The sequence below is a fragment of the Hirundo rustica genome, chromosome 21 (genome assembly GCF_015227805.2).
Source record: "Hirundo rustica isolate bHirRus1 chromosome 21, bHirRus1.pri.v3, whole genome shotgun sequence".
Lineage (NCBI taxonomy): Eukaryota > Metazoa > Chordata > Aves > Passeriformes > Hirundinidae > Hirundo > Hirundo rustica.
Genome location: NC_053470.1, coordinates 5917217 through 5938983, shown reverse-complemented (window position 1 = coordinate 5938983; position 21767 = coordinate 5917217). Strand labels below are relative to the sequence as shown.

The 21767-nt window shown below is 41.6% G+C and overlaps 1 long non-coding RNA gene across 2 annotated transcripts; it reads left to right on the top strand.

Moving 5' to 3' along the window:
- Nucleotides 1-5061: 5061 nt before the first annotated feature.
- Nucleotides 5062-21275, top strand: LOC120762158 (uncharacterized). 2 transcript variants are annotated; one of them, XR_009208465.1, is made up of 5 exons: nt 5062-5145; nt 6708-6766; nt 6863-6935; nt 7864-8042; nt 21248-21275. It is a non-coding gene; the product is annotated as an uncharacterized LOC120762158 (long non-coding RNA). The 2 variants fall into 2 exon arrangements; XR_005703845.1 differs by lacking the exon at nt 5062-5145 and adding an exon at nt 5706-5949.
- Nucleotides 21276-21767: the final 492 nt, after the last annotated feature.

Sequence of the window (21767 nt, the reverse complement as noted above, 5' to 3'; positions counted from 1 at the left end):
GACAGAATTTACACACATTGAAGGTAGGCTGCAAAAGGTCATAGATGAGAAGGCCCCAGAATTAAAAAATATAATTGAGTTTTCATCTGTACACATCCAGAACGAGTCCCACTGCATCCTTCCACGTTGTAAATGATTAGAACCCATGCTATAATGCACATTGTGGGGGGTTTTTTAGGCTCAAAAACACTTACTTAAGAATGTGAAGTTTATTAGTAAATTACCACTTTTTTAGGATCTCTGAGGAATTACCTTGCCTTCTGCTCATGCTCAATCTTTTTATGAGAGACTAACATTAGAACTTACGAGCAAGTAATTTGTAACTTTTCAAATTGTTTTGAATACTTTGTCTGAGCCTGTTTTCCGTGAGGATGCCCGTGTAATTTTCCACATCCACTCTTACCCATATTTGTTTTCGATGCTTTTACAAAATTAGCAGGCAGTGATACGTGTGTGTTCTTATTTTTGTCTCAAAGAGAAGTTTAGTGTGAATGTCTGAAATAGAGCAGGTCCTCTCAACTTTCAGTGGTACACTTTCCTACCTACCTACTTAAGAGACACACTTTTTAAAATCTGACTCTTTTCTGGGTAGGAACACTCCAGGCTTAATGCAGCTCTCCCACGTACATCAACCGAATGGAGGTGGCAAGTGGATTAATTAAAAATAAATCTTGTTCTATATTTTATTTTTAATCCTGTATTTTATCTTCGGTTCGTATCCATTGTAACGTTCTCATCTTTTTGTCAGTCCCAGTGAGAGGGATTATTAGAGATGTTATCTTGTTAAGCAGAATATATATATATATATATAAAAAAATAAAAAAATTTATGGGGTTGTAAAACAATGTAAATACCATTCTTCTATGGCTGCTTTAACAAACTGAAATGCTTGATTCAGAATAAAACAGTCATACAGTGAAAAAAAAAAAAATAATCCACATCCTACAGCACTTTGAATGCTAGTTCCATGATATTAATTTAAAAAATTTAGCTCTATTGAAATGTTCAGCCCATGTTGATTTACGATTTGCTGCCATCCCTGCACTCCAGCCTGTCAACACAAGGCAGCTGCAGTTTAACCTCGGTACCATTCCTACTCTGTTCCTCTGAGTGGTGTCAGCGGTGTCTTTCGCAGCCTTCCTTTGACACTCTTCTATAATCCTGTCCTCATGGCTGCTGCCAAGGGATTGCAAGTTTTGTTCTGTATTTTGCATTATTCTTCATTTCCAAATTGATAAATTGTATCTAAATGCTATAAGTCATGAACGTTTTATTTCAGTTTTTCTGTCTCTCTCCCTCTTTCCTAGACACTTTTCTTAACCTACTCTCTAATGGAAGGTTTTTTGGGGTATAATTTGCAGCATCTCTTCCTCATTCTGCTCAATATTTTGGACATGTAAAAGAGAATAAAAAAAGCCTGTGTTGTCAGTGTTCCTTTCTCTGCGGCGTTGTCCCTGTTATTTTTGTACTGAACTTTGTGTCTGTTTGTGATAGCTCAGTTTATATTTGGTAAGACTTCAGCTGTGTTGTGGTGTTGTGACTGTGGATTTTGCTGTGATGAAGTGAAGCGCCCACAATGAGATCTGCACTATTTCTGTTGTAATGATTTTATTACCAGGTTTTTCCAGAAAGAAAAAAATATTGTCTCTTTATACGACTAGAATGACTATTTTTAGATTCGGTTGTTTGCGGTGGGGTTCTAGCGGATATTCTTGTACGCTTGGGAGAAAAATGGGTGTAAATCACTTTCAGGGAGAAAAGTTGAGGTCCAGACATTCCCCCACTGAACCTGGTCAGAAAAGCAAGTGCTTTCTGCATCTGTCCACTTATCGATGTGGGAAGATTTGCAATAAAAAACTCCATTTTTTTTCTGGCAGAAACATATAACTGTAAAAATTTACTAAATTACATACTTTAAGTTCTATCTTATCAATCTGGTTTTGAATCATGAGACTTGTATTAAATAGGAATTGATGCTCAGATGATTCTTTTTACAGAAGTTAAGCTTAAAATAGCTTTGAGTGGGTTTCCATTTTTTTTTTTTACAGAGAATGATTTCTTCCTCTCTCCCTCCTCCTTTCTGTTCCACAGAAGTAAGCCCATGGGACAACCTAAATTCAAGTTTCTTCTTTTTGTTTTATTATATAAAAAGATAAAACTGATAAAATACCTATGGGAACGCTGAGTAACCGTGCTGTGAGATTATTTTACGAGACAACTCGTCAAACTCACAGCTCAGGTAAGCTGCCTTAGGTAAACTCATGTCTTCAGCCAAGGAATGGTGTTCTCTGTCACCTCCACTGGGTGAAGACTCTGCGCCTCAGTGGGGTCATGAGAACAGAATGGTTTTAACTTCCATAGATAGTTTTGTTTGTTATTTTGTTTAACTGCAGTGTTTGCCATGGTCCCTTCACAAGAATAAAGCGAGTGGTAAGTCCTGGCTGCCAGAGGCATCTCAGTCCTTCATTGCCCCATCCATGTTTTGAGGATTATTTCAGAAGGGTTCATTCTTTTCCAAAGCTTTAATTTTTGTGGGGTTTTTGCCTTTTGATCTTGGCATAAACGTTTGATTCCTTTCCTCTGCTTTCTATGCTGTGGGTTTTTTTGCAACCGTTCAGTTGCAAAATCTGAAAGTTAAGCTTCCGTTGCCTTAAACTGAGAGTGCCAAATACCTGGGCACTCATGAAAATGTTCTCACCTTCCTGTCACTCTTCATCTAAGTAACAAGGAGGAACAGTCATTATTTTCTAACTAGGGTGCTCCAAGGGTGTTCATTTGCTGCTTATAAATTTCTTGGAGCGTAAAAATCCTCCACCTCTTATCGATCCTTCTATTTTAAAGGTCTGAGATATAAAAGAATAGTGTGCCATGAATGAATATATAACATTATCTCTGGGATTTTTTCAGAAAGAAGTAAATATCCCCTTGAGGAAAACGATTCCTTTGAGTTCTGGTGCACTGCCGAGTGGTACTAAAACAGAATTTTGAGTTTAGAGAACTGTCACAAGTGTTGCCATTTGTGAGGGGGAGCAAATTGGGAAGTGTGTTGGGAGTAAACAGTGGCAGATGCCTTTTCCACCAGGTCTGGTATGGTGGAAAAATGTGCAAAAAGAACAGAAGATGTGCAAAAAGATCCTCACTCTGGAACACGCCTGCTGTGAGCTCAGTGCTGCACCCACACAGTTCATTTATGCACCTTGAGCTGGGAGAGCGCACAGGCCTGGCAACACGCTGCTGCTCCTGAAAATCCTGGTGGAAGAACTTATCCTTCGCTTCAGAAATGCAGAATTGTGTTTTTTAGTGTTTCAAGGTTCATCAGAACAGTAGAGGTTTAGATTGTTGCCAGTGAATGTGGGAAATGCCCTGCAAATGGTGAAAGATTGCCACAGGCTGGCTGGGGCACAAGCATCTCGACTTTTGAATTTTTCCTTTTTTTGTAAAGCAAACTTCCCCCCCCCCCCCCCCACTGTTGAAAGCTTTCTTGCCCAAACATGAAAATATTTTAGCATTTTTGTGCTATGGCTGCCCTTACACTGACTTCTGGGAAGTCTGCCCTCCTGCTGCTAATGCTTCAAGACCAGATAAAGGCAATATTTAGTGCAGCTTTTGTTGACTCATGGTTTCTTTCAAACTAAATAATGACTTTTCATTCTATATATTTGAAAGCAAGTGGTGTAAATGAAGTTTTGGTATATTTAATATTAGCAGTTTGGCTAAATCGTTGAAGCTCATCCTTTCAAGGCTTTACTAAATATTAGCTGCGTGCCACAAATCATCCAGCAGCTCTTTTTTCACCAGAATTTAAAATCTCCTTAGAGGTATCTCAAGGCCCACAAGGCAGCGTTTTAGCAGCCCATTTTTCTCTTCCTCCTATTTCCTGCCTGATCACAGCAACACCACCCAAGTCCCAGGACTGTTTTTGCAGCAATTTTCTCCAGTGTCTCCATTCCTGCAGAAGAGTGTGCAAATTTTCTAACCCCTGTCTGCTCTCACAGACCAACCTCACCAGACTGTGATTTATTTCCCCATCTGACTTAATCAATTAACTAAATTAATCTCTTTCCCATGTAACATTTCCTTATTTTTGAGCTTACTCTTTGCTGTTCCAGAGCCTTCCACTCTTGTGATATCAGTCTTAACAGCATGATTTTCTCTTTCAGGCATTGCTATAGAAAAAGATTTGTGGAGACTCGCTTAGAAAATACAGCAGAAATGATATTTTAGGGAAAAATGTTGATGCACTGGAATGTCAGTGGTTTGGAATTCCTCAGGCAGAACTGCTCTCCTCCTGCCAATATTATCAATATTGTCTGACCCAGCACCTCTGCACTGGTTTCACTTTCTGCCATTTGTTTTGGAGCAATGGTATTCCGCTGTGCCTCACTGAACTGTTTCATGAGTTAATTTGTAATTTTGTTAACATCTGCATGACGCTGGAAGTACGGGACATTCTATTAATTTTAGGAATTGTGATTTTTATGATGACTTTCCTACTCTCAATTAGGGGATTTGGTGCACGAGCAAATAACTCCAGCATGGGCAGAGGTTTCTGTGATGGCAAGAGATTAAGCACCTTGCATTTAGCATGCAAACTGGCTTTCAGAGGAATGTTTCCAGTGCTGGCATTCGAGTTTACTAAATTACAGTCAGCGCTCCATAGCACAGAGAGAAAACTTAATTTAGAAACTGAGCTCCTGTGACTGCAGGTGAGAGAGTTTGTAATTCACTGGTCCTCGAACAAGGAAAACGATCCCACTGTGGTGAAGAATTTAGCTGGTTATATGTGGCTGAACGTTTGTAATTGTTTGTCTTACGGCCCTCGAGGCTGGAATAGGGCTGAGTTAGTGTTGCTGCTGTATTTAGTGATTTTGTTCAGCATCTGGGACAGCAGGGCGACGTCTCTGGTGCTCTGCAGTGCACAGAGCAGCTCAGGTAACAGCGGCAGTCCCCTGCCAACGGGCTCTGAGGCTGTGGCAAGGCACTGCAAGGGGTTTAAAGCCATCATTTCAGGGCAGTCAATAGGTGAATCAGGTTACGTTATTTTATTTACTTATATTCACAGGTAAATAAGGATCTATGCGTCTTTCATGGCACTTAAACTGAAATTATAAATCAGCTCACCTAACAGCCTCTTGAGTAACAAAGGTAAGGAGAAAATAAACATTAACTTATTGCAACCTCATTGCCTTAATTGTGATTCTGCACCTTAAAATGCAGGAGATGCATGTGGGGCTTCTGCTGGAACAAAGGAAACGCCTCAGGAAAGTTACAGAGAGGTTGCCACGTGTGCTCGTGCCTAAATGTGCCGCTCGAGACACGGAGCAGCTGATGTTGCTTCAGTTTCCAGAGCTGCTGGATTTAGTTTAATCCTTGTATGAAGTTATGTATTGGCTTTTCCTCAAGACCACAATTGCAGTGATGCTTACAGAAGGCGCAGCAGCTAATCTCCTGGCCTCCTGCAGACAAAAAGCAATCTGCTTCCTACCCTGCTCCTTGATCATTCAGCAGCAGCTGGGGGATCTGATGCTCAGAGCCAGGGGCCACTGCTCAAGGGAAGCTGCATCATCCCCTCTCTGCTTCCTGTGTTGCTGCATTTGCCTTTCTGTGAAGCCTTCTACTGCCTCCTTCCACGGCCTCGAACAAAGAGCTGTCATAAGCTGGAGTTCTGCAGAATATTAAAGAGATTCCCATCACCTCCCTTGAGGGTGGTAGTGTTAAAAGTCGAGCCATGAGATGCAGGGAAGTGAGAGGAAATGTGCTAGCCACGGAGCTGTTCTCACCTTTCCACGGGCTTCTCCTCACGTTTGGAGAGGAAGGGGCTGATCCCTGGCACACAGAGGTGAATAAAAACCACCAGCTGTTGGGTCTGACTCTCTGGAGAAGAGAAATACACTTTGCCACTAATAATCAGCTCCGTGGTTCATGTTGGGTCTGGCTGCCACAGGCTAGGTGAGATGTTCTCTTCCAATCTGTAGGGTGTTGACATTTCCATTCTAAAGTGAGAAGGACTAAGACCTACATTTTTCATGAGAGTGAGTGAAAAAGCAATGCTTTAAGAAGCTCTGTAGGGAATTTACAATCTCTAAACAAGCAGAGATTTGAATCTGGTTTCCTTTTTTTCCCTGTTAATAATTGTGGAGTTTTATTTTTGTTTGTTTTGGTTTAGGGGTTTTTTTTTCCCCTTTCCATATGTTGATCTGCCTGCTGCCAGAGACTCCCTTACCCCAACTTCATTAGAATTGGCATATGTCTGTGAAACGTATATTTCTTATGAATTTATTGCCAAAGTCCCCCTTTCTTTATTATGTCCCCAAACTGTTCCACTCCTTTTTGTTTTAAAAATACAAGTGTAAACAAAGGTAGCTCCTGGCCAATTGTTGACAAGATAAGTGTTGTTTTATTTAAAGAAAACTCACTCATGAAGTTTCTTTCTGCTTTTGTCAAGATGATGGTCTTCTTTTTATTTAATGGTGTTGCTACATGTCATCCTTTTTATCATGTCATCCTTTATTTTATAATTTTGAATGAGAGAGAGAGGGTTAGAGCTTAAAGTAGAGCTGCAGTGCCAAAAAGTGCCTGTTTTTCTCCTTTCTCCTGTTCCTCCCTAAGCACACCTCATTTAGGACAGGAAAACGTCTGGTCCAGCTGTCATGGAAGTGTTATTTATAAGTACAATTTTGAAAATGAATATATTATGCTTTTTATAGCTGCTGTCAACAACTACCAGGACAGAACAACTTGTGAAGCTGGCATGGGGGAAGCCAAGGTAAAAGTCAAATATAAGAAAAGATTTTGCCTTCTTGGTCTGCTGTCAGAGGTAACAACTGAATTTGGCCTTGATTTTATCTTTCCACATTCACAGAGGAACAGCTGTCTGGTTGGAACACAGGTGGAGAAAATAGATGGAGAAAAGTAAAGAAAAGAGCAGCAGCACTGTGAGTTCTGTTCATGATGTTGTCAGTGAGAAGCACCAAGCTCTGCCAGTGGGGTTTTTCAGCTGACATTTCATTTCAAGCCAGTTGAGAGGGTGGTTTGGTAGGAAATGGTTTTCTTGACTCTTGAGCTTCTTGAGCCCTCAAATACTTTTATTTTCTCTGAAAGGGAAGTATGGGACATTTCACCTCAAAAGAGCAAAGCCAAGAAAAGCTTAGCGATGCAAATACACCTGAGTTGACTGGGGCTCTCAAATGTAGAAATGCATTTTACCATCTGTAACCATCTCTCGATATTTTAGCCAAATGTATTAGATGTTCTCTGTGGGAGAAAATATAGTGCAGTAATTTTTTAAGCTGAGGTAACTTTAATTAGAACAAATGTGTTGTCTGTACCTTCAAACTTTCTGGTTAATCTGGCAGAACAAATAACAACCTGTAGATGACGTTAATGGAGATGCAGACTTTTCTAGAGTAATGGGATGGAATATGTGATCTTATTTTCCAAGAGAATTTTCCAGCTGAGAGGAGGGAGGAATGCTGGCCTTTGGGGTGTGTTGGCACCCTGGGGCTGGGAGCTGTGACATGGATTCTTTCCTTGGTGCAGCAGTGCTGGTGTGTTGTCAGCACAGCTTTCAAACGAGTGTGAGCGTGACAATAGCCCTCAGCTTGAGGCACCACCTTTTTTACCGTAATAAATACATTTCAATTGCTAATAATGGGCCCAAGAGGGAGAGAGAGAAAATTTTATTAAGTATATCTCACAGCAGAAAGCTTTCCATCCGTTAGCAGGCGAGCAAATCACTGTCATCAGTGATGTGTGAGGGGATTGACAATGTACCGCTTTGGAGAGGGAAAGGCAGGAACACAGCCAAAATTAACATTACAGAGTTGCTGTGTAGTCATGTCATGCCTCTTCTTTGACCCACAGATCTTCAAAAAGAGAGTCATTACTTTTATCATGGATTTTTCTGACCTACAGCTCGTACTGGAAAGGCACCTCATTAGATTGTCAGCAGTGTGTGCTCAGAGCACGGGGGAAATATTGTCAAAAACACTCCACCTGCCTGCCCTCCCCTTTGAAGTACATCAGCAGCTTCCATTCTAAAAGTAAGTAGCTGTTTATTTTTAGCATTCCTAAATAGTAACTATGACCAAATAAATGCTTTTCTACAAATTTCTCCCCTCCTTTATACAGTGACCATTTTTTGGTAAAAAATATTTTGCATCGGTGGCTGCTTGATATATCCTAAAATAAGGTTTAATCTAAATTTGTTCCTGAATCCAAAATAAAAAGTGTAGCTAATACTTTATTCTGATTTTTCCCTGCTAATTTAAAATAGTATTTGCATTGAAAACACTTTTGCTTTGCTGAAAGCTGGAAACATCCAGAGTTCAGTGGATATTTCCTTTAACTTCAGTTGTTCCAGTTTATTCAACCACCTGAACATACACAGGCTTCAAAACCCCTGATCCTGAAATGGCCATGCGTGACTTCTATGCCCAAGTGAGCAAACAGGTGAATTGAAACTTGTATGTTGATAACTTGAAAAAAAAAAATAGGTGCATGTTCTGAAACATGGAAAATAGATTTTTATATACCATTAGGTTGCAAAACTGATTTTTTTCACAAAAGATACTGGAAAAACCCTCACTTTTTAATAGAAAAAAGTGATTTTTTTTGACATAATGCCCAATTGAGATAAGATGTAAATGTCAGCATTTCAGGAGAAAATGTCTTAAAGTAGTCAAGATGAAATCTGTGTTTTGACACTCTGCCATGAAAACAGATATGATCCTATGAAATGTTTCTGTTTCATGCTTTCAGCCAACTCAAGAAAGCACCAAAATACATCTGGTTTCATTTCATAGATTTAGAAATACCCCTTTTTCTCTCTTCCTTGCATGAGCCATAATCAGAAGCTGCTTGTCAAACCAATCACTGTATAATTAGATTAGCTCTTACCACCCGTGTTTGAGTTCTTCCAATGATTTTGATTTACTCTGGGCTCCTAGTGGTTTCTGTACCCTTTTTCACTCAACATTAGTTTTTGCTCACATTTTAATCCCTGGCTTTCGCTGCTGCATTGTCCTATCAGCACAGTTGTTGGTATATTTGTTAGGTTGTGGCCCCCCAGGCAAAGCTAATTATATTTTTTTTCATCTAGAAACATAGTTAGCCTTGTGAATTGAAAATCCTGTAGCTTGATGATCAAGACTGCCTTCAACCCTGGGTTTAGCCTTAGGCCTGGCTTTAGCCTGTTAACTCTTCAGCTGCCTGTGCATGGTCATCATTCTGCATTTGGTGGCTCCCCTGGCCATGGGCAGAAAGTGGTGCTGGATGAGGAACTAAGAGAGAAGCCAGGCCCCAGGGGGATGGGGGCATGGAAATGAGAGCTGTCAGATGATTCTTGAGGTGATCTGGAAGCAGTGTAGATAGTGGGTTCAGTGTCTGGGCTCCCAGCCAGCCTCAGTCCTCTTTTAGTTTCACGTTAAACATTTCACTAAGGCCCGTAAAAGAATGATCTGCTAAAGACACGTTCACAAGCAGTGCCTGTGTTAGCAGAAAAATATATGGATTTGGTCTCAGGTCATTATTGCAGTGTAAATAATAAATAAGGTAACAATTAATCCATCCCTGTTCTCTGTGGGCAGGGAGATGAAGCAGTCCATCGCTCACAATCATCAGCATTTCCCGTCAAGGCAGTGTGCAGCTCCCCATTTCCATGGCTGTGAATGTGTGGAAGCATCTGCATTAGAGCTGATTAGTAAAGCAATAATTGCAGTTGCGTGTTGCCCCGGAGAGTGCTGTTATCCCTGCGGTGTCCCACACGCACACGTTCGGCTGTCCCACAGCGCTGCAGTGGCTGCATTCTGCAGGTTACAGGTGCCCAGGTGGGGATTTGTATTCAGAGGATTTCCCCTGGTTTGTGTTTCACCCTGCAGCTTTGGGTTGTATGACTCTTCTTTTCAGAGGCAGCCTGGCAAGCTCATGGATTTGTTTTTGTGTTTCACGGGGTCCCTGTTGGCACCTTGGGGTTTTCTAAGGAAGGGTTGCAAACAAAGGGAAGAGTTCTGTTGGTTTGTGAAGTGTAGGCACCCCATATTTCCAGGTTTTGAGGAGCTGTTTCAACTAAATCCTCAAAATATTTGCCTTACCCTATTTAGGTTCTTTGGAATTGGAAATTGTGATGATTCGTGGTTTTGTTAAGCTTTTGTTCTGCCAGTTCTGCTTTTTGTGTTTACTATTCTTAGAGCAGCAGCTACAAAATCCTCCCACAAGCAGACTCTCACGGTATAAATATGACACTCCCTGCCCAAAGGAATTTACAATTAAAAGGCTTGAACAGACTGAAGTGAAAGAAAAGTGCCCCCTGAACTGGGGGAGAGCAGCTTTTTCAGGCATTAATTCAGTCTGGGACGTTTGGAGCTCCACACACGTGGAGGTCACCGCAGCAGCAGGTGGGATGTGAATTTCCAGCGCGCTGACCTCCCAGGCGGGCACTCGCTCTGCAGGTTTCCATTCCCCTGGAGCAGCCAGGGAGGAGTGTGCTGTAAATGACTCCCTGGCATGGCTTCTGCATCCTTGAGGCTGCTGCAGGGTGACCTAAATCTGTTCCTGTCCCCCTGTGCGTGCTCATCACCGGGGCACGCTGCTTTAACCCGCTTTGCTCTGCAGCTCTGAGCCACAGCCGAGCTGCTGTCCTTGGGGGCAGCTGGGAGGTTCTTCCTGCAGTCTGCCCTCTTGCAGTGCACCCCACAGCCCAGAGGGATTCCCATATTAGGAAAAGGGTGTAAGCTTCACCCCTGAACTGTTGCTTTTATCTTCTTTTTGCCAGAGTCGGGATTAAATGAATGAGATGCAGTTCGTGTTCGGATTCAGATGTTTATTAATTCTTACCTATGTTACAGTCTCACAAGTGGTGAGTTCTACAGCAGTTCTAGCTAACAAACTAAAAATGGCCCCTATTTTTCTCTCTACAAGGCCTTTTAAGGATAAACGGTCCAATTATGAGATGACACCTAGATTAGTTTTACTTTTAACCCAATAACCAACCACCCGTGGCCCGCAATGTGGATTTTTTTACCCAGTTACACAACACCACCCAAACCCGTGAAGAAGGTGAAAAAGAAGGACTCAGGCTCTGCCCTAAAACCTCCATCTTGCTTTATATCTATTACTGTGTTCTAAAACCTTAAACTCTAAGTTTTCCACCCTGTGATATCACACACTTTTATGCAAACCACACACCCACAATCCCAGTGCTGTCACTCAATTTTGGAAGCCTTCTCCACAGCCTCGGTCCCAATGCAGTATTCTCCTGGGGGTCAGTACCTGTGAGCACAGAAAGTCTGAAATTCTCAGTGCCCAGGGTTCCAACGCTGAACTTTGAAGGAAGAAGAACCAGAAACTTCCATGCTCTTTTCACCATAATTGGCCCAGTGTCAGGATAAAGGTACCAGTTGGATCTTTGAGCTGTTCCTCGAGGAATGTGGCTGTTTTCTGTTGGGCAGCTTGCCAAAAACACCTCCTAGACCATTGAATACTTAAGAGAGAGCAGAGAGTGTCTCGGGGATTTTCGGGGTGTCTTCGCAGGTGCAAGGGACCTCCCTGCACTGTGCACGGCTTTTACTCTTTTGTTTTGTGTAGTTGGTTATTTTTGCTTTAATTAAAACCTTTTTCAAACCCCCTCGGATTATCATTCCCGGTAATTTTTCTTGAGCCATTTCTGGGAGGTTGCTGGCATCCCTCAGTGTGATGAACCCTGGTGGGGCTAAAACCACACCAGCCTCACACAGAAATTCCTGACTGCCCTTCCCTGTTTGTAGGAACAGAGCTGCTGCTACAGAGGGGGTTTCGAAATCTGAGCTTTCCTCAGGGCACTGGGCTGTGCTTTTCTCTTCAGCTGAGGCTGGGTTGTGTCTGGAGGCCACAGCATTTTCAAACCTCCAGGCTGGGAGCCAGAGCACAAACCTGGCACTGGGGTATTTTTCTCTAGTGATCTCCTTTTGTGAGTCTAGTCTCCAGCAATCACTTCCAAGTAGCGCACAGCAATCAGAGCACTGGCGTTTTAAACGGGACAAAGCAAGTCTTTAGCAAATAGGAGACACATATTCTGATTTCACGTTTCTAATTGTGAAATTATGTTTTTTAATAATCTCTTTTCCCATTTATCTGAGAGCTGTTTTCAGGAGCTTTGGCTATTTTGAGTACAGGGATATAATTAATTTCCTTTCTGAAGAGCATGTGAGCGTTTGGGAACAGAAAACTCTTAGTTTTAGATGTGTGTATTTGTGAATGTGCACATTAAGAGGTAAAAAAAAAAAGAAAAAAATTACTTCGGGCAAATTCTGGGATAAGATACAAGCTCATGTAGCTGAGATCTGCCACTCAGCTGTGCAGGAGGACAAAACCTGCTGAGTTCCCTATGCCTCGTGTCCTGTGCCAAATATCTGCAGGGCCTGCCTGCTGAAGGAGGGAGGGAAGTGTTTGAGGATGCTGCTGTTGCAGTGAATGCTGAGCTGCTGGTTGTGTTCTGTCTGAAGGATGGGTGGTGGCAAACCACCAGAGGAGTTTCCTCTGCCCGTTCCTGCTCTCTGGGTGACCTGAGGGATTCACTGTCAGACCCCTAATGACCGAGCACAGATCAAAGATGTTTTATTCTGGCCTTGATTCCTTTCCCTCTGCCCAGCCCTGGGATCATTTGTGTGGACCAGATGTTGCTGGGTTATCTGTGCTTGGCTTTCCAGTTAGATGCTCCTTATCTGTCATTCTATATTGATTACATAAAGAATGTCTCAACTTGGAGCACAACAAGCTGGGTTAAAATTGCTGCAAGAGGCAGCGATTGTACATTCTGTTGCCTGAGGAGGTGCTTGAAGTTCTTCCAGCTTTTATTTCCTGCATGTCCTGTTCGCATTTATCATCCTTTATGTGTTGTCTGGTGTGCTACTTCCCCAGCCAGTGGCCAAACTTTCAGCTGGATGAATCAGCATAAACTTCAAACACAAGTGTTTTGGCAGAATTCCTTTCGTAAATTCCAATTCCGGGAGTGAATTGCTATTTTAAGATAAACATCATAACACTCTTAAATTTTACTCTTGGACTGACCTTTATCAAACAAAAGCCTTGGCAGGGAGAGCTGCCATTTATGACTTCAGAGTAGTTATGATGTGAGCAGCTAATGCAGCTGGGGGAAAGTTCTTTCTGAGCAGAGTAATGCTGTCTGCAGTTTTCTCTTGGATTTTTTTTATTAGGAGAGAACACTCTGCCTGCCTGAGCTGCGTTCTTGCTCTTCATTCCAAGGCATGGCGTGCATTCCTCTTGCATTATCTACCTAAGAGTGGACACGGAATCTGAGCCTGAGGTTTAATTAAAGTAACAGTGCAGATAATCGCCATCCTAGGAATGGACAGCTGCTGTACCTCCTAGGATGAAACTCATCCCAACCCAACTTGGTGCGGCTCCAGAGCGCTGCAGAAGCCTCTGCAGTACCAAAAATGGCAGAATCACGCTGAATTCTGTGCTGCTTCTGGGCTGCTGCCTTCGGGCACCTCTGCAGGGCACGAGGGAGTGCTGCTGTGCCCAGCTTGATTCATGTTTGTGGGGCTGTGCCTGTGCCCAGCGTGCACACAGGTAATGTTTGCTCTCCACAAGAGTTACCTGGAATTCCTGGAAGGCAAAAATACTGCTAAAATGCTTATTACTTAATAAATAATAATAATTAAACTAAAGACTTAATTACAGCCATTAATGAGAGAAGTGACAAAAGATTGGGCTGTAGCCACAGGTACCTACAAATTAATTTAGTTTTCAGGGGTGGTTACATTACTTTTCCATTGCTCTCACCCCCTCTACACAAAGTGTGCCGGAAATGAATCCTCCAGTGCACTTGTTCAGTCACTTCCTTTAATTTCTTTGAGAATAATTTCTTTCAAGCAAAGCAGACACTGAGATTTTAGATTTACCAGCTTCAGTCCCAATCTCTGTTGGAATTCTTAATATTAGTCATCAGGTATGCTAATAGAATAACTAAGTCAAGTCATCAGATCAGTTAATAGCTTTGCTTTGTACGTCCCCACACTTTAATGCTTTCCTAACAAGACATGGAAGTAATAATTAAATTACAGTGCATGTAGTAAAAGCTTCCCATTATTTCAAAAGGAAAAGAAACCCTGACTGCTTTTCTGAGATATTATCTTCCTGATGGCATCAGCTTTGCCACGTGTTTGTAGTTTAAGAAAGCAAACCATGTCAGGAGGATGGCCTTAGCAGCTGAGTCTGTCCACAGCCTCTGTTTTGCCTATTTCCAAGCTGAATCTGTTTTGTTTTCTTAACCATGTTCTTTCCTGACCAACTCCTTTTGCTCTGAATATTTTTGAAGAGTCATATTCCAGTTTTTCCACAGGCAAAACAGATGCAAACTTCCAAATGCCTCTCGGGCCATCTACCTTCTGAATCTATGTAGTGGCCAAAGAGATTTCTCTATTATCCCACCCAGTTTTGTTTCTCCTTTGCTGCCCTTCACCAGCTTGTGCACTGCTCCTTCTTTGCTTCTCTTATCTGCTGCTTTCATGACAAGTCATCCTGGATTTATATTTTCAAGTAACATTTGGTGACAGGCTGTGGGGAGTGTGCTCCAGGAGTACAGGCACAATTGCATTCATTGCTCCGTCTATCATGCAGAATTTTCTTACTCTGTTTATTTAAGGGGGGGGAAAAGCTCATCCTTCTGGGTATGACTTCCTGTCCATCAGCTGAACCTGTGAAACGGATTTTCCATGCTGCAGCTTCCCCCTTTGCTGCTGCCTTGTGTTATCCTCAGGAAGAAAAAAGCTGCAGAAAGGGAGCAGGGCTCCCTGTGCATCACCATGGCTCTAAATGTCATTTACTATTAATGGCTGTCAAGTGCAGTCCACTTGTAACTATACATTACTGTTACAACACCCTGTGGCACATGGAAAGCATCACAAAAGCAGATGTTCCAGGAAGAGAAAACTTAACTAATTTAAAAGTTAAATCACAATCTGATATGGTTTTTATTTTTTTTTTTTTTCCTGGGTGACACATAGTGAGCGCAGTCTGGGAGCACGCCAAGCCTGCAGGAAATAGATAAATGAGGTTGTGAATATGACTGAGAAGGCTTGTCTGGGTTCAGCCCTTGAAATCCTGTGCCTCAGAGCGTCACAGGGCTTTGGGAAACTCGCCCCAGCCTTTTGGCTCTCTCACCCTAGGGATTAATCCTGGATGTGCAGGGATTTAACCTTGTCAGTGCACGGGCTACTTGGCTGTCAAGGGTTCCCCTGTTCAGGGGGGGTGAAGGTGTATGTGAAATCGTTCTTAATTTCCATCAGGTTGTTCCCAAGGCCGCGTGCTTTATTAAGAGTCGAGTTCTTCAGTGTCCCTCTTGTAGATCATGAAGCAGAAGAGAGATTTCTGTGCTCTGAAAGATCGTGTCTTTACCTATTACAAGGTGAAAATTGAATTATGAGGTGGAATTGAATGCCTTGGGTTTTGTTATTTACTCTGGCTGCAGTGAATATTATGGAACTCATTTTGATGAAGATCTAGACCTTGTTACCCCAAAATGTTTTTCATTATGGGAACTTAGAAATACTGTGTCTCTGTGAGTTTTGACTGACCCCAAATCAAGACTTTTTTTGAGCCATTGATCTGTGTTGAAAAAGTTTTCCTCATTTAAAATAGAAAATTACTCAATTCCTCTAAAATGTTGTAAGGATGTTATATTAACCAGAATTAAGTGGTTTGGTCTAATAAGGAGCAGAGGGAGCAGGGCTGAGCTGTATTTTTGATGTACCGTTAGTGTGAATCTCTGTCTGCAGATTGCTTCAAACAGCAAGGGTGAGGCAGAAGTGGCTGAGTAGATGCTCAGATCTTAATTCCTTTGCCTAACATGAGAATGCTTTGGGGTTTTGCTTCTATTCATAATGAAATTAAATGCATGTGATTCTCCTCAGCATGAATATGGCTGTATTCTAATAAGTCCTTGACCTCTTGGCAAATTTCTTGTAAGCTGTTGAATGCTCTTAAAGATATTAAATACCCATATGCCATACAAATTAGTTGACTAGAAGAGGATGAATTCTGTATTCTAATAGAGTAACACGATAGTCCCTTTTCCAGAGGGGCTACAAATTGTCTTTGGGAGGAAGACTACAGCTGAGGTCACAGTATTTATTAGAGACCAGAAAATGTAAGTGGGAGAGAGCCAGAACGTTTCCCTCAACTTTTGGAAGAGTCTTAGCAGAAGTTTATATGTTATTAGAGATCAGAATCATAATTCTCAAGACCTTCACACTGTAGACTACACAGGTTCTACAAGACACCTGAGTGCTCCATCCCTTCACCAGCTTTGAAGATAGATGCTACGTTTCCTCTTTCATGGTCCTTTTACTTGCTAAAACCCTTCACAAATTTTCAAAGACAGTGTTGTCAGCTCTTTAAACACTTGGGGATGTGGCTTTCCAGACACAGGTGCTTTGAAAACTTTACAAAGAAAAAGACTTGAGCAGAACTGTACCCAGTTGTCCTGGAGTAAACATATCGTTCATTTCTGGGGAGGGAATGGGTATTAGTAGGCATCTAATATTAGGAAACCCACCTCTTAAAATATGGGGGCTCGATGGAAAATGATTCCTGTGGGAATTGCCATTTTAAGCTGAATAATCTTTGAGGCTTTAATTGTTACTGTTTTTTGTTTTTGTTTTTTTTTTTTTAATTTGTGCCACTTGTTATAACTGGAACTGTTTTATGCAGCTTTTCTGTGATTAGACATTGGAGTCAGTGTCCCTAGAGGTGTTTAAGGAAAGCCTGGAGATAGCCCTCAGTGCCTGTGGGTGCTGTTGGGTCACAGCTTGGACTCTGGTCTCAGGGGTCTTTTCCCATCTATCTGATTCTGTGATTCCAGAGATGGGAAACCCAAGACTTGTATAAACTGCAGACTATGAAGATAAATCCAGTATTGTTGAGGTAGTGAGGCATTCAAGGCTTCATAATGCCTGGCAGGAAAAAGAAATTAACTCCTGGGACTGTTTAAATCTTTCCCAAAATTGTGGAGCTGCACAGATGTTATGCATAGCACATGGAGCTCTCGAAACCCAGACCAGTTAATTTTGCTCTTAGTGGAACTCTTTAGGTTCTGCTGAAGCCTGAAGGGGGATAAATGACACTCATTTGGCTGCCTTGTAGGGAGCTACTATCACTGCAACGTTAAAATCTGTTTCACCCTCCAAACTTAAGTGAGATGTAGATGAATGTTGAAAACACTTGAGTGATGACATTATTAAGACTTTTTAAATTTTCTAATGGGTAGTCATTTGTGCTGACACTGAGAAGTCTGCCACAGGACACAGCACATATTCTTCACTGGCAGAATGAAATTTACCTGCTGCTGCGTGTGGTTATAAAGGGAGAATTTCAAATTGAAACCCAGATCAGGATGGAAGGGAAATTGTGCTTAATGTAAAGGTAAGACTTAAAAAGTAAAATAATTCTGAATGAATTCCTACCTGGCATATGTATAACTGGTGTTGTATGTGGCATCAAAAGATTTTCGCTTAAAACATGAAAATATTTCTGTCAGTACTGTTGTCACGAGTATTATTTTGATTTTCTACACCCAGGGAGCACAGAATGCAGTTTTATGCAACATGGGTTATAAGATATGCGAAGCATCCATAGAAGAATGCATTTCCCTTTGCAAATAGTATTACATTTTGGGGATATTAAGCTGATAATTTTTGAAAGCATCCTCACAGGAGTGAAAATTATATTCTTAAATGCTCTTCACTTGTGTTTATACTGCCTTGAAATTCAGTGATCGCCTTGAAAACTGGAAATGGACTTTGCTTCCCTGGAAAAAGTGCCTGAGTGATGGGGAACATAAATCTGAACAGATTTTGCTTCTTGGGAAGAACTTGCACGTGCAATACTTGCTGTTACCATTAAGTCAGAAAAAATGTAAGAATTATGGAAATGCAGTAGGTTACTAAAAAGTAAACATTCAGTAACTTTTTCAGAATGAATTCTAGCTTTGTTTTTGGAGTGAAGTAGAGGGACCATTTGCAGAAGGGAGCTGGACTTTTCAAAAACAAGAGGGGAGTGGGCTCCAGGTCAGACAAATCATTCTATTGATAAACAGTACTTAAAATAAGAGTCTGAAAGTGTTAGGGATTTTCAGGTCTGATAATGGCACATTGGAGGTGTCAGTAACAGAAAGCTGGAGCTGCACCTCACTCAGATCCCACTGGAAGAGCCAGGAGGGTTTGAAGTGTCCCCTGTCAGTCTCTCCCACTTCTCCTCTTGCACACAGAGCTGGCAGCTGGCAGGGTCCTGGCTGCCAGAGAATGAAGTAGATATGTATTGAAAGGCCTTTAGGATCCACCTTGGGCAGGACAAGAGCCTGGCCAGGGCTGCACCCAAGGTGGAACCAAAATGGTCACAAAATGGACAAAGGGTCACGAGGTCTCACACTTGGATCAGTTTTGGTCCATTTGCACTTTGGGGTTTAATTGTCCAATCCCAGCTCCAGGCTGTGAGGTCCCATCCTTCTTGTTCCTCCCTCCAGTCACCCTTGTTTGTGCTTTTGGGCTGAAAGTTGTCCTTGGTGTGCAGCAGGAAAAGGATTTGTTTTGTGTCCCTGCTGCATGGAGAGAGCTGAGTGACCCTGAGTGTGAGCTCAGAGCTGCACCTGGGCAGCACAGAACCTGAAATACATGAAAGTTAAAATTCAAGGCATCATTACAAATAGCTCTCAGTCTACCAATGGAAATCAAAACTGCAAGATTTTGTGCAAAAATGTTCAGCTTCGGCAGAAAGCAAAGCAAAGCCAAAGAAAGCACAAAAAGGGATTTTCTGCTTGGAAGTTGTTTGGTTTGAGGTCTCCCAGTAACTGCTGTAAAATCTTTGTGTTTTTAGTCTGAAGAAGATCCTTTATGCACATCCTTTTGGGGATGTCCTGCCTGCAAGCTGGGTGTGTTAGCTGCAGTGAGGAGTGGCGCAGAGCTGTGAGAGCTGCCTCAGCTCCCTGACACGTCACCGAACGAGCAGCAGTGCCTGCAGTCTGGCTGATGAGCAGCACGAGGCAGAGAATGCCCTGCCTTTCCTTAGAGATGCTGTGGGCTTTTCCAGGGAGAGCACAGAGCCCTTTTTCCCAAGTGGTGAATTACCTAATTTCAGTAAATTGCCTCCTTCCCGGGTTATACAAGCAACTTTCTTTTATGGCTCTGCAAGGACACGCTGCCGTACATTCTGCAGGAAATACATTGTGAAACAAGTTGCTGACAGACTGAAAAAAATACCTCCATGTTTTTCTCTTTTAAAAATAAACAATTTCATTAGCATTTTTCCAAGCCAATGAGCAAGTAGAGAATATCTCCCTGCATACCATTTTCAGGCACAGCTCATCCTCGATAGTAACTTCACATTGAGACATTACCAGCAGCTTTTATTATTCATGGTTTTGATCTATTTTGTGGAGACAGAGCAACACTAATCACTTGATTTGACTTCTTCTGAAGTAGCTATTGTAAAGCTTATATGGGAAGGAGATAAGAACACAAGATGTCTTTACTCTGGAAAGGAAAACAAAACACTAAGACTTTTCTGTAATCTCCTTTCTTTGGATGAGCTTTTCTTGTGCACTTGCTTGCTTGGTTGTTTTTTGGGGTGTGGTAGCATTAGTTAATAATAAGATAGAGGTGTAAACTAAATTTCATTCATGTGCGCAGTACAGAGGGTGAGTGATAATCTGCTCCAACCTAATGGTCTTGTTGCTGTTGAATATAGATGGTTGTTGTATATGCAGAAAATGCTTCCAGCTAGAAGATAGTCTCAGGAAAAAAATAGGATTGATTGGTGATTTGGAGGGTAAGGCTCTGTAAGACAGCACTCACTGGTTTAAGCCTTCTAAATGCAATCTGCATAATTCCATCTCATCCTCCAGATCTGTTAAAGGTGAGGGGTTTAATGTGGAATGGTCGTGGACTTCTGTAGGAATCTGCTCTGCACTCAAAGCTGTCATAGCTTCATAAGACATTAGTCACATAGCCTGTATTCAAATAATTGCATCTATTTTTTTAAATTCATATGATATTCCTCTTTTACTGCACTTCTGTAATTTTCCACATCACTTTGATGGGACAATTAGATGCCATTGCTTGTGAGATAAATAATTCATGGTTTCTGAAGCATAGCTGTGTCTGTAGTCATACTATGTGAAGGCAATGTTTTATGCAGCTTTGTTTTAATTCATGCTTTGTTACCTTTGTTATCACTAATTGCTGTTTTATAACAAAACTATAGTTTGGAATCTGAGCAGATATGCTTTAATTTAAGCCAGACTGGAGCCTGACACTAGCAGTGTGCTTGTCCTTGGCAGAAATGCAGCGCTGCAAAAGGCTGCTGTGCTCCTTTTATCCATTGATATGTTTGAATGGGATACATGCCATCTGTTGTCTTGAAAGTATTAAGGAAAATTGGTACCTGGAAGAACTGAGTGACTATTAATATGTACAGAAAGCTTCCCTATGAGTAAATAATATCTGCAGATCTCTGGAGATGATGTATTTTAATGCAGCTTGAATGTAATGTTTCCATTTGTAAACAAATTTGATCAAATACAATAAACAGTGCTGGAGCCTTAATGTGATTACATTACCTATAAGTCAGTACAGGAAACAGCAATGCAGATGCCTAACAAGAGGCAGAGTAGCTTCTTCAGCTTTGCTGATAAATATCTGTGTAAGTCATGTAAGCCTTATAATCAGGCAGAAAAGCAGGAGAAAGTAATAACCTTAGTCTTGTCAAAACATAAACGGAATACAGATGAAAGTTGACGCTTTGAATAAAAATGCATGCCAGATTTAATGTAAGGAATGATGGCATAAAGCTGAAATTCAAAAACGAATAAAAAATACCATTTGATATCCTGCTATACAGGGAAATAAAAAGTGCTGTGAAATAAAAACCAGAAAGGATAGACAGGCCATTTTTGGGGAGGTTCTTTGGCTGTCCGTGCCTTCATTTGAGCAAGCTCAGGGATGGAGGGTACCTGGGGCCTTTAAGTACAAGCAGGTAGTAAATGACAACTTTTGAAACACTGAATTTAACAGGCTGAGGAGAATTCAGATTTTTTTTTTTTTCCCTTACTGATCTTTCACCTTGGGTTTAATCATGTAACTGTAAAACCTTTAATCTCTAAAATGGCAGTGCTTTTAGATAATTTGTAAGAATGTTGGGGGAGAGAAGAATTTTATCACAGCTCTGAGGTTACCTCGTACTTTTGTTTCTGCAGTTGGTGGCAGGGCTGCAGGACAGGTCACACGTGCTGATGGCTCTGAAGAGAAGCCAGGAGAGCAAAGGTGAGACACAGGAACCAGTGCTGGGCTGTGTCTGCCTCTGAGAGGGGAGTCCAAGGAAGATTGGAAGAATGCAATCAGGAATATTGCAATTAAAAAAAAAAAAAAAGAAAAAAAAATGTAGCATGCAGGTAAGAAAACCCCACCCAGTCTGTGAAAAGGACATTGAGTCTGCTGTGTCTGCTGTTTCAATGATGAGGTTAGAATATTTCCACATTTTGTTTTTAAATGCTATTCCAATCTGTCACCCACATGCTATTTTTGCAAGGATGTCAATACCTAGCAGTTGGAATCAAAGAGATTGGAGCTGTGCTTTGGAAAAACCTTTTAAAATACCCAACAAAACCTGCTATTAATTTTGTATAACAGAAATGAGACACCTCCCAGAGTAAAGGAATGATCTCCAGTGCACAGGTTGACATTATTATCACAGTGGAAATTCCTGTTGTCTTTACT